Below are 11,424 nucleotides of genomic sequence, written 5' to 3' on the forward strand. Positions count from 1 at the left end.
GGCCTGTCGCGGGCGGGCGCCGCCAGGGGGCGCCAGGGCCCGTGGGGGCCGGCGGCGGCGCTGAGGGGAAGCGGCGGTTGCGGGGCTGGGTCGCCGCAAATGGCCGCGGAGCGGGGGGGCGTTTGTCAGCCCGGGGGCTCCCCGTGCCTCGCCGCCCCATCGTCTGCCCCCCGCTCACCCCGCAAAGCTGCCTTGTCTCGCACAGACGTGCCGGCAGACGGGCAGCAGCCAGGCCCTAGCAGTGCGGCTCTCCTGCCAGAGGGCTGACACTTCTCTGTCTCCAAGTTGCCGGGTGTTTTTCTCCCTTTAAACGCGTTTGTGTTTTGTGGGGGTCCTTCCCGTCCCACAAACCCCCTCCCCATCTCTGATTTCAGAGGGGACGCTTCACCAGGTCACACAAAAACCACCCTGGGCCCCCTCAGCGCTGAGCGCACCCGAATGGTGAGCCCCGACCGCCTTCCCCCCGGCCCTCCCGGGGTCGCTCAGCAGCCAGGTTGCCTTTTTCCACACCTTGTTGGCCCACACAGAGCCTCCTGTACCCCAGAACCCAACGCCCTTTGCCGCAGGGCTGCCCCTCAGGTTCCCAGCCCATCCTCATGCATCCACCTGCCTGTGAGGAGAGACCCCGCTGGCCTCCTTGGGCCTTCTCTCTGAAATCACTTAAACAAACCCTGCAGGATTCATACTTGTGCTAAAAGCCCAACTATCCTGACCGCTGTCATGCAGAACGAGGGCCATGTGTCACAGAGAAACACACTGAGGGCCATGTGTCACAGAGAAACACACCGGGAGCAGATCCCGCCCATCTCCTTCTGTATCGTGAGATATAAAGCGATGACTGTGAACCTCTTCTGTCCCACAGAGCTGCATTCAATTGAATCCTGACATTAAAATACTGTCAAAATGTGCATATTGTGTTTCTTATTAAGTACCGGAATATTCTCCTAGGCATTTCCCATTCTTTACTTAAACATTTTTTTTTTTTGCAGGAAGATAACTTGGAAATGTCACAAAATTTATTTGAACTGCAAAATAGCGATATAAGATGCAGAAAGTCAGAGCTGTGCGGTGGGTGAGTCATTATCAAATCCACTCATAGGTGAAGCTTTGAGTCATTTTTGTATTTTTCTGTCATTTCCAGCTGACTTGTCTCCATTGATCCGTAGACATGTGAGCAGCGTGAGAGAGGTGGGAAGAGTCATTCCTGATGAGAAATGGATTTTTTTCCCCCCATGCTCATTATTGTAGAGGACTGTCAGTTTCCCTTGGCAGCCCATACAATGGGCTTGCTCTCTAATAAAGGCAGATAGCATTAAATTAATGTTTCATTCCCATGGTGACAAACAGTGGCATCCAGTTCCAGCGCAGGGTAATTCAATGACAATATGGCAGCAAACAAGTACCTCGCCTGTTACGGGCTAATCAGAGATGCAGAGTGTTGGAATTGGACTCAGAGCATCCGTGTAGCTTTGAGTGAGTTTATTAACCTGGAGACACACTGGTGAAAATGAACTGGGAAATGACAGAATGTGCCAAAAAATAAAAGAGCCAAAGCACATAAAAATGAGCATTAAAGCACGGTCAGTTTTAATAAACATTTTCATTTTACTTGTCATCCAGCTGTAGCCAGAACCTGCGCAGGAGCTGTCAGGAGAGGAGAACTGTATCCATACCTGAGTGCAGAGGGTAAGTATGCATGGGGAGGAAGGAGAGGATCCTTGGTTTGTTTTCTTGGCTGATGAAGCTGGCTGAGACCAGGTTGGCAGCCCAGCAAACATTGGAGTTTGGCTTTGTCATGTTCTTTGGTCGGAGTTTGGCAACCTAGGGTAAGGCATGGCTGTAGAGAATGAGACCCAGAGGTGTTTGGAAACTGTTGCATGAAGGAGCTCCATCAGATAAGAGAAGAGACTAAGGGCCATTGAAGCCTGAAGGGTGACCCGAGCCCTTCAGCCCCTGCTGGGCAGGGAGCTGCTGGTCCTCGGGCAAGACCTGGCTCTGAGGCTCCTCTCTCTGCTTCTCCTCTGCTGCTTTTGTTCCCTCCTGCTGGATGCATAGCTGGTGGGCCTTCGCTAGGTCCAAGAGTGAATGCGTTTTTCCTTTGAATATAATACATGTGGGTAGATACTCTAAAGGGAACAAGGCACTGAGATCTTGAGACAACTTGCAAAGAAGGAGACATTTTTGCAAGGACAGGGAATTCAGCCTTTGTTATTACAACTTGCCCCAGGGTTTTGTTCTGCGCATCAGCAGTTCTGCAGGAGGGGAAGGAACAGTGGCAGCCTCTCCAAACGGAAGGTTCCCCTTTCGCTTGCGCTCAGCTCTACGTGCTGCCTGTTTCCGAAAGGCTGTTCTGCTGCATGTAGTCTCAGTAAGAGCAATGCTCCAGTTAGTGCTAGGGATAAAATCCTATGCGTGCTAGTTGATTTTTTCTTTTCATCAGATTAGTTATTTAAAAAGCATCTCATTCCTGTCCCCTAGAATTATTCAAAAGATTCTCATCATGCTTGGTTGTTTTTTTTTTTTTCATTAATGAAAACTCTTGGAGCCACATCTGGCACGTTTTATTGATCATAATCTCATGGCTGGAAGCTCATCTTGGTAGCTATAGCAACAGAACTTTTTTTTTTTTTTTTTCAAATGTCGGCATAACTTCACAAAAAATGGAGTAAGGGGGAGCAGGTCATTTAAATTACTAAGCAGCTAGTAACTCTTTTTTCTGTAATAAATTCTGAATTTTCTAATTTGGTACAGTAAATAATGCATAGGAACAAAATCTTCTGACAGCTACATCTGCTGTGGAAGCTCGTGAAAGAGAATAACATGGATGCACATGGTGTCTCGAGAGTCCTTTTTGCTGGTCCCGCGTTACTCCCATCCTCTGCTGGGCTGCAGGCACCACGGGCAAGCTGAGGACATGGACCCTGGAGGAGGTGCACCACGGAGCACGGATTTGCAGCCTTCCCTCTGCTACCCAGCCAGGCAGGGCTCTCAGACACTTCCCACAGCAGCAGGGCTTGCTCCACCTCTCAGGGGCAAGAGACACTCCCAAACTGTGCCTAAGGGTTAAGGTGAAATGATAGACTGAAATTATAACTTTCTATAAGTGCACTCTGATGCTTAAAGACCGCTGTGAGGTTCTTATCGTGGATTTTCTCAGGTATGTCTACTCAGGCACGAGTCCCCTCTGAAGCAGGGGACCTGCAGGTAACCTGCCCTGCGTTGGAGGGATGGTTCTTCCCTCAGCTTCCAGCTCCGATGTCTGGCTCTGAGAGCATTAGGAGCAGTGTTTCTTCATCCTGCCCAATAGCAGCATCCCACTAGCACTTGGAAATGGTGGTGCTGGGACAGTCAAATGAAGGGGTGGGTGGATGCTGTTGCCTCCCTCACTTTCCCTTAGGGCTTTCCAGCAAGGCAAGTGGAGAACCGCCCTCAGCCTCCAGCCAGAGCAGAAAGTCAGAGCCAGCTGTGGCAGCCTGCCTTTGTCAAATCTGCAAGAAACTACATATGGGTATAAGTGATATTTCTAAAAAATGTCTAGAGATTCAACCCTTGACATCATCTTTTCAGCAGCTGAAGAAACAACCTTTTGGAAGTGCTGAAGAGCACAGCCCTGAGACAATTGCAGAGGGCAAAGGGAAGGCTCCTTCCCTGGGCCCCCGGCCCCCCCTCCCCAGGTACAGGCTGGAAAATGTCCCCATCAGCTCCCCAGGTGGTGATCACTGCAAAACGCTTCGGTGGCATCAATGTGTTCCCACAACTGGCACTTGCTTTCCCCAGCTCCCCCTCTGGTGTGGGAGGTCTCCCTGGGATGTGCAGCCTCGGGCGGTGCTGAGGTTCTTGGCCTATATTTATTATTATTATTATTGAAATCAAGCTTGCAGCTGGTGGGCAAGTCCTCCGGGTGCTCTGCCACTCTAAATGTCACCTAATTGACCCCCACTTCTGTGCAGTCCTCTTCCCTGCATCCACACCGGCGATGCGGTGCAAGGCTTTCCCTGCAGACGGCCTTTCCACCCACAAAACTATGTAGATCAGCCTCTTCTTTTCATCTTGCTCAAAAAGCAGGGTGGGTTGGGGTGCAGTGTCTTCCCTGGGTTGTGGTAAACCTCCATCCATCCCAGCAGAAGGCTGTGGTTGGATGTGAGTTGCTGCGGCAGAGGCAGCAGCCTTTGCCCCGGCATTTTTTGCCGGTGCAGATGGCGCAGCCGCTCATGCGTGTTAATGCCAGCGCCAGGTCACTGAGCGGGGACAAGGAGAGGATTGTTCCCCGGAGCCAGGGGGAGAGCGGGAACACAAGGCACAGGGAGAGGAGAGGAAAGAGGCGCCTCCCCATCCCAGACAGCAGCAGGGTGTGGATTGTGTCTCCATTTCGCTCCGGGCAACACCAAGGGCCGGTTGCTGGAGGAGATGCTGGAAGAGATGCTAACACCTTGTTGCTGCTGTATAAAAGGGTGAGTTGGCGCAGGACGGAGCTGACTTGGTGAAACATGTTTCCCCTGTGCTGCACCCACAAAGCACCCCGGGGAAGGAGATGATAACCATCGGGGAAATATGTAGCTACAGCACTGCTAGGGATTTGACGCAGCAAAATACTTCTGCCGTTATCGGTTCCTGCTGGTTGAAGCACACCTCCCTGCTGGGGCAGGTCCCTCCCTGCTTTAATGCTTAGAAATTCGGGGAGGCGAGGTGGTAGGTACAACATCAGTGGGAAGGACCAGTTGGCTGCCACGGGGCTAAGGATGGGCTTCACGATGTCCTGCTTCGAGTTCAGCCAGTTGCCTGCATCACTGTGAGAAGTTTGCAGTCCTGTCTGGTGAGAGAAGAAATGGAAGAGTAAAGTATGTCCATAAGAGTAGACAAAGCAATGTGGCTGGAGAGTTAAAGAGAAAATAGCTCATGTGGTTGGGGGAAAGTCAAGGGGACTTCTTCAGAGAAGCGGTTGTTGTGTTCAGTTGGAAAGGACCGAAGGTTTATAGAGCTTTTCTTCCCTTAATTTCATTTCTTCCCCTGTCCCCATGTTTCCTGAATGCTATCCCAGGAAAAGCCTTTCACCTTAAGCAAATATTTTATTGTATTATCTTGTCTTAGGGCCTTTAACAGAGCAGAGCTGCAAGAGTTTTCCTGTTGCTGCTACTAGCAATGGGCAGCATCATTGGCAGGGTCATCAACACAAAATCCAGTGTCCATGGGGAAGTTTTGGACTCTTAAAGACCTCAGATATTTTAGGAAAAGATTAATGAGATTTAATTCCTGTTTAATTCCTGTTGTCTCTTTACATCCGTGCAGATTACACATCGCTGCACACGTCTAAGACAAGCCTGAGACAACTTCATAACCCAACATTTATGTGTGCTCACAGCAACCTGCCCTAATCCTGTAAACATCTAGTTCTGTTACCTCCTCCTTCAATCCTGAAGCGATCGAAGGCCCTACCTCTCTACAGGCACAGGAGCGTGGCTCCCCAGCACTCACGGGTGAAGTCTGGTGCCTCCTCATGGCCTGTGCCAGACGTTGGGTGTAGGGGCACATCTGGCAGGTTGTCTCACAGCTGGAGCTTCCCAGGCCACTGCAGCCAGGGAGAGGGGCTGTGCTGACCTCTCTTACACAATTTGGAAGTCTTGGTGGCAAGGAACGTGCTGCAGGGAGCGTTTCGGTATTTGGTATTCAATAATTATAGGAGTGAGAATGAAGAAGGGCTTTTCCACCTCTGCTGGTGAGTGGTGATCTCCAGACCAGAGACTCACGCTGACTTTACCCAATAAATATTTATGGTCTCTGTACAAAAAAGGGAGAGCTTCGGCAGGTGGACCTGAGAGGGCAGCGAGAGCCTTGGGTGGAGGAAGGTGTTGGACCAGGGTTTCCCACATCTTGGCTGACTGTTTTAACCACTAAACCAGTGGGTGGAAGTAGCAGCAATGAAAACCAAACCCAGCACCTAAACGAACAAAAACAGAAAGTCATGATTCATGTACGGGCACACAGAGAGGATTCCCTACTCCACCTCCTTTATACCTTCAAAGAGCTGAAAAACCTCCCCTTTCTTTTTGTGAAAGATGGGATTAGAAAGAACTTGCAAAGAGGTGTTTAAACCCTCCCGGGGAGCGGGGCTGGGCTGTACCCACCCTCTCGGCAGCAGTTCCAGCTGCTGCCTGGGATACGCTGCGCTGCCTTTTCGTCCTGCGGGCACCTACCTACCTCTTCCCTGCCCACGGTGCAATCGGGACACTATGAATGCTAGGCAAAAAGTTAAATATGGCAGGGTGCTATTGCAGCCTAAACCATAAGTTGTGGATGCCCCATCCCTGGAAGTGTTCAAGGCCAGGCTGGATGTGGCCTTGACCAACCTGCTCTAGTGGGAGGTGTCCTTGCCCATGGCAGGGGGGTTGGAACTCGATGATCTTTGAGGTCCCTTCCAACCCAAACCATTCTATGATTCTATGATCCCCGTGACCCGCATCCATGTTTGTAGCTGGTTGGGTGTGATGATTGTAGCAGGATTGTTTTCTAGGCTTAAAGCCCAAAAGTGCCAGATAAAGGAGAGCAGGGCAATGCATTTAGCAGAGGAGTTAGGTTTGTGTTCTATATATAGTCCTGATGTAAGTATTTATATTTGACTCAGCATTCATTAATAAATACTCATTAAAGTCAGATAGAAGCTGGCTGCTGCCTAATACCCCAAATACCTCAAGCTACTCACAGCGCTGCACAATGCATACAGTATTTATCCAGGAATATTTACAAAATTTATTTCATTATTAATTAATTATCTATAAAAACATATAAATATAGAGACATACATACAAATAAATACGTATGTATGTCCACATACATATGTATGGCTGTAGGCATGCGTATCTGTGTTTGGATATGTTATTCCTGGAGACAGCTGTGTTGTGCTGACCCTGTGGTGCACAGGCAGCCTTGCCCGTGCTCTCTGGTTGAAATGACCTAATTCAGTTTACGCCAGGAGTGTGGGGTGAGGCCGGGCCACGCTCTGCTGCACTCGCAGCCCCAGCCCACGCAGCCTGCAGTCTCCAGCAGCCCCACCAGTGCCCGGGGAGGCTGCGGCCAGAGATCCTCCTGCTCCAGGGAGCAGAGCATCCCCCCTTCCAAGGCAAGCTGGGCTGGCGACAGTCCTGCTTTGTGGGAGCATTCACTAAGGAGAGTTCCAGCCCCCCATGGCTGGCAATTGTGGCACCTGGCTGCCAGGGACCATCGGTGGCTGCTGCCACTTCTGCACTGGGGAGGTGCTGGTAGGAAGCTGCTCGCCGCCACCTCTCTTTCTGCACAAGCATCCCCAGAGCATCAGTGAGGTGGATGATCTTGTACTCTGATTTACTTGGAAAAAGATAGGTCACTAAATATTGACTCACTCTGCAATGAGACTCATACTTTCCAAACAGCTGCAGGTCTCTCCTACCCTCTGAAATATTCACGTGGGGGAGTGACGTGGAATATGTTCCCCTCTAAAATGTTATTTTCATTTGATGTGTGCGTTAATGCATGTGCGATACCGTCACGGAGATTACCCTGGACTGTCACATGTTGGAGACTCTGTACAGCTTGTTTCTATAAGGGCACTTCTTACTGCTAAACATGTTAACCTATTTTTTAAAAATGAAAAACAGACAAACAAATATTGAGAAAGATTTGCTTGAGACGGGGAAAACCACTCCTGGGGGAAAACCATTTTTATTGCCCTTAGTTTATGAAACACTTCACAGAGGTCAGACTTCTTTTCCGTGTAAAGATCGCACTGGGGGTTACAGAATGATTTTCTGGAAGTCTCATGGTACGTTAGTAGCAGAGGTAGAATATCTGTTATTGATTAGGCATTAAATAATTAATGTTAGTAACGAAGATGCTGATGGAGGGGGTGGGGTGGTGAGGCTGTGTTCAGACCAAAGCACCGTGCTGTTAGCCTGCCCCTTAAACTGCTCTGAAGTGGATTTACACAACACCTTGCCTCTGCCTGTAGGATTCATCTGTACAAGCTGGGCTGTGTCCTGGCCCTCCCTGTCTCCCCCTGCAAAGCAGGGCAGGCCTTTGCCCGTAGGAAAGGGAATTTAAAAGAGAAACAAAAGCCAACCCCTGAGCTCCAGGAAAGGGCACTGTGCTTTGAAGGGAGCCGCCTGCTCACTCGCTCCCTGGTGACTCACATCCTCGGTGGCTGTGAGCTGCCGCCACAGGGTGAACCTGAACCAGGATGTTGGTGGGTGCCAGGGGCAGCCGTGGGCACCTTGTGACCGGACGGAAGGCTGGGGTCTCGGGTGGCAGGGCCCTGGCACGCATCGCCGTTCCCATCGCAGAACGGGCACCCACCAGACTCCACACCAGTGGGGCTTGGGTCACTGTGTTTGGGGACGCTGCGTTTTGGGGACACTTTCTGAGTGCTTCTAGCTGTTTGCGACAGTGTCCAGGGTCACCTGTGCCAGAGCCACAACCCCGGTTGCCTGCTGGTTGGGTAACCACCGAGGTGCCGGTGGTGGGTGCGGGAGGAGCAGCGGGGTGCCGTGGGGTGCCGTGGGGTGCCGTGGGGAGCGGTGAGTCAGTGGAGCGTGCTGCCGGCCCCGCGGCGCCCGGCCACCACCCGGCTGTGCCGCGGCAGGCGTGGGCACGCATCCGCCGCCACGCGCCCGCCTGCTGCCGCCCTGGAAAATTATGAAACTGGGTTGTTCGGAGAAGTGTTGTTCACGGTCGTGTTTCACTAGATAAACCTAGAAGGTGGGTGCGATGCCAGGAAAGGCGCGAGGACAACAAGTCAGGGAGGCAAAATCTGCTCTTCCTACTTGAGGAGAGCACATATGAATTTCACTCTCACATCATGGCATGGGTATGTACCTCTGCCTCCAGCTGGCCCGCTGCCTCTTGCTGACACTACTTGCCTAAGATTCATTGTCATTGTATACTTCTTGAATGACCGGCTCGGATAGATCAAATCTTTGATGTATCCTACCAACCCGGTGTGCGAACAGGAGGAAGTATAGAAGCACTTGTCAGGACAACAGTAATTAGTTGCAACTTCCGAATTGAAATGCACAATTAATGCTGTGTCACATGCTGAGTATCAGTCATGCAATGAGAGGGTTGTGACGGCAATTAGGAATTCCAGAGATTTAAGGCAATTGTTGTGCCAAAAGTCCCGCTCAGCTTGTACAGATTGTCCTGGGCAGTATTAATCCATGGTGCAGCATCGGGCAGAGGGACTGCCTACAACTCTCAGCAACTCTCTTGCAACCTGATCTCCAGAGAGATGACAGCCCCTCTGTCCTGGAGCACATCTCTAGGTGATAAAGTAGCTCTGAGCCCAGATGAGAACCAGCTCCCTCCCGGCAAAAACCAGTCAGTGAATACTGGAGGGCCTCCTGCTCACCTTTCTTTGCTTGAAGTCTCCTCCTATGCAACCTCCAAGAGCCCCCTCCCTCCCACTTGAGCTTCTCCCCTTCCATGGAGAGTGGGAAGCAGACGTGCAACAGGAGGCCAAGGGCTCCAACCCATTGACCCATCAAAGAGGAAGAGCACAGCGGTGGCAGCGGCCAAGAAGCACTTCCCTCCACCACAGTCACCACCAGGCTATGTGAGTATTGCACACATTGTCGGTGAGTGTCTCTCCCTGACAGCACCTGGGAAGAGACATCCTCACCTGTTCTTCAAACACGAGCATGGAGAGCCCTGCAGGTCCTGTGTTTTCCTGTGCCTGAGGGGCTCGAAGCCTGAGAGCTTCACAAAGTCATGTTTTCTTGCTCTTGGAGTCAAATGTGGCCAGGTGTACAAATACCAGCAGCCCTTACCCGACACCTACCAGTTTGTGGAACAGATCTCGGACTTGCCTGTGCCATTGGAGATGTGTGAACAAAACCGATCTGTGCCTGCCTCAGCACCCATGGCTCAGCGATGCTGTCCACTGAAACCCCCAGGTCACTCAGTTTGTCCATGGGTATCCTACCTCCATTATTGCACATCTAAAATACCTATCCCAGATCTGAAGCACCTTTCACAGGATCATAGAATGGTTTAGGTTGGAGGGGACATTTATTATCATTGAGTCCAGCCATCAACCTAACACTGACAAAACCACCACTAAACCATGTCCCTAAGCACCACATCTTTTGAATACCTCCAGGGATGGCCATTCCACCACTTTCTTGGGCAGTTTGTTTCAATGTTTGATAACCCTTTCGGTGAAGAAATTTTTCCTAATATCCAATCTAAACTTCCCCTGGCACAACTTCAGGCCAACTCCTCTTGTCCTGTCTTGCTTCTTGGGAAAAGAGATTGACCCCCACCTCACTACAACCTCCTTCCAGGTAGCTGTAGAGAGCAATAACGTCTCCCCTCAGCCTCCTTTTCTTCAGGTTAAACGCCCCCAGCTCCCTCAGCTGCTCCTCATAAGCCTTGTGCTCAAGACCCCTCCCCAGCTTTGTTGCCCTTCTCTGGACATGCTCCAGGACCTCAATGTCTTTTTTGTGGTGAGGGGCCCAAAACTGGACACAGTACTTGAGGTGAGGCCTCACCAGTGCCAAGTACAGGGGTACCATCACCTCTCGAGTCCTACCCACCACGCTCTTCCTGATACAGGTCAGGATGCCATTGGCCTTCTTGGCCACCTGGGCACCCTGCTGGCTCATGTTCACCTGGCTGTCGACCAACACCCCCAGGTCTTTTTCCGCTGGGCAGCTCTCCAGCCACTCTGCCCCCAGCCTATAGCACTGCCTGGGGTTGTTGTGACCCAAGTGCAGGACCCGACACTTGGCCTTCCTGAACCTCATTGGCCTTGGGCCATTCATCCAGCCTGTCCAGGTCCCTCTGTAGAGCCTTCGCACCCTCAGGCAGATTGATGCTCCCCCCCAACTTGGTGTCATCTGCAAACTCACTGAGGGTGCACTCGTGGTCACCTCTGAATGCAGAGAAAGGCTGGACTGCCTATTGAACAAGGGGCAGACAAAAAAATGGTGTCCTCACTGAAGCCAAAGTTTAAAATCCTGCCTTTTTTAAGATGCTAAGGCACTTAATAAAAGAGTGAGCTTGGTGTGGGTGAAACGGCACAGCGCTGCGTTCCTGTCAGAGGGAGCAGAGGGAGGGGGACCATGAGTTTCTCAGCTTCCCCATTAGCACTGCTCTTTCTGATTTTCAAGAAAAAACAAATTTGTTTTTTTCATCAAATGCCTCCCGCCTCTATACCCCAAACTCCTCATGGCCTCTTACTGTTTTTCCGAGGCATTTTGAACTGAATGCTGCTTTCAAACCTGCCCCCAAGCCCTGCTGGTGCTGCTGGATCAGCTTATTTAACCTTTCGCCCCTAATGGTCCTCTTACAATATTTACTGCTCCCACTTTGAATAGTGGAAAATTAATTTAATTCTGCATTTTTTCACATAGTAATTGTATTAAATCTCCGAATCCTGATAGAGTATTATCAAGCAGC

The sequence above is a fragment of the Calidris pugnax genome, unplaced genomic scaffold, assembly GCF_001431845.1.
Source record: "Calidris pugnax isolate Ruff unplaced genomic scaffold, ASM143184v1 scaffold54, whole genome shotgun sequence".
Lineage (NCBI taxonomy): Eukaryota > Metazoa > Chordata > Aves > Charadriiformes > Scolopacidae > Calidris > Calidris pugnax.